Below are 1,980 nucleotides of genomic sequence, written 5' to 3' on the forward strand. Positions count from 1 at the left end.
AGCCTGAGATTGTGGGAATCTTAGGAGCACATACAAAGGAATAAAAAAATACAATCTGAGCTAAATCTTTCTTTCTCTATCACTGAGCCACATGTCCAGTTGTAGAATGAGCCTTAGAGGGAGGAGAGTGCCATTCCATGAATGTAGCAAGAGTACCGTGCGTATCTGTGCACCAAATAGGAGGTAAGGGGGAGTGCAGTGAGGATAAAGACTTACATGCAGGGTAAAAGAGCTGAACTTCACCTTAGTAGGTGACCAGCTTTTAAATGTAAGCTTAATGATATGCACAGACTGAATTTTAAGTAACTACTCTTCAGCTACATAGAAAAATAAGGGCAGAAAGGTCAATTAAGAAGCTGTCATTAAATCAGGCAAAAAACTAAAAACATGAGAACCTGAGCTAAGACAGTCTAGTAAAACTACTAAGGGACAAAGACTCTAGAGATGGATGAGAAAAAGGAAGGTGTGAAATAACTGCCCTTTCACTTCCCAGAGGAGAGTTGGGAGGCAGCAGAATGTATGATTCTAGTCCAAGGGTAAGTGAAGGTTTAAGCAATTATTAGTTTTAGGTAAGAGATAAAACCTTAAGATCCACTGAGATCATCGCTGGAGGAAAACAGACATGATGATGAAGGGAAAGGTTAGGCTATGCTACAGTAACACTTAATGGGCAAACGGAGGAAAGAACAAAACTGTGAAAAATACCAGGATAAATCAAATTTTGGTCTTGGTCTCTCTGTTCATCTGTCTGAGGTAGGGTCTTATGAGGCAGGGCAGGGTCTTACTATGTAGTTCAAGCTGGTCCTGAACTCACTATGAAACCCAGGTTGGCCTCAAACTCACAGCACTCCTCCTACCTCAGCCTCATAGGTGCTGGAATTACAGGTGTGTGCAAGGACACCAAGCTAAGTTTTGGGATTTTTGAAGCCAACAAAATAGCTACTTTTTTTGTTATTATTTCATGTATCTTAGCAGATGGAGAGGCGGGTTATGGGGAAGGTTGAGAAGATGATATCTGAACTTCCTTGAAAGGACACCTGAGTTAAGTCTGAAAAATGAATACTATGTGGCCAGGCAAACAGGAGAAAGAGGTATCCCCACTAAAGGAGTAATACATGTAAGAGGATACTAAAGAATGTTATCTTACTGTGGTACACATGGGAAATGGCAGGAGGCTCAATAAAGTCAAGGTGGCAAAGTGGTAGGAAGCCAAAGCCAAAAAGAAAGCACTGTTCAGATTACAATGGCTCTGTGTGTTCTACTTGACAGTTTGAATTCCTTTAATGATCCATATACCCTCTCCTTTGCAAGCAGAGCTACTGAATAAATTCTAATAAACATAGGTTTAATACACTCTAAATATACAAATGATATACATATCATATATTTAAGTGTATCTATATTATCCATCTTAAAGCCAGAAAACTATTAAAATGTTTTAATGCAAGATGGACTATTTTAGTTTAAATTGAGTTGTTGAGGGGCCGGGGAGATGGCTCAGTAGAATAAGTACTTCCCTGACAAGCACAAGGGTCTGGGTTCAATCACCGGTTCCGTAAGTAAGTAAGTAAATAAATAAATAAATAAATTGAGTTGTTGAAAGAGACCAGAAACTTCTTGGCTATATAGTTATAAGCACAAAGGGGGGAAAAAAAAAATCTAGATTGGAGATTTATATGAGATTTCCAAAGTAGAATTTAACATACTATAAAAAGAAATGGGAATGAAGAACACTATAGAGCCAGCCCAATAGCTCAGCAGACTAAACCACCTGCTCAGGCAGAGCGCAGCAGCAGGGATTCTATCCCTGATGTGCTCCTGCTGGCCCCGCCCCTGGGGCATGCTGAGATGGCGATTGAGACTAGGCTTGGTGTTGCATGCCTGTAATCTCAGCACTTGGGAGGCTGAAACAGGAGAATCACTATGAGTTGATCTACATAGTGAAATCCTGTAGACCCTGTCCTAAATACAGAAAAAAAA

At 40.1% G+C, this 1,980-nt stretch overlaps 1 protein-coding gene across 1 annotated transcript in view; it reads right to left on the reverse strand.

Moving 5' to 3' along the window:
* Hat1 (histone acetyltransferase 1) overlaps positions 1-1,980 on the reverse strand; it is a 62,010-nt gene that overhangs the window by 4,523 nt on the left and 55,507 nt on the right. The window lies entirely within an intron of this gene.

Source organism: Octodon degus, unplaced genomic scaffold (genome assembly GCF_000260255.1).
Source record: "Octodon degus isolate 3935 unplaced genomic scaffold, OctDeg1.0 scaffold00065, whole genome shotgun sequence".
Taxonomy (NCBI): Eukaryota; Metazoa; Chordata; class Mammalia; order Rodentia; family Octodontidae; genus Octodon; species Octodon degus.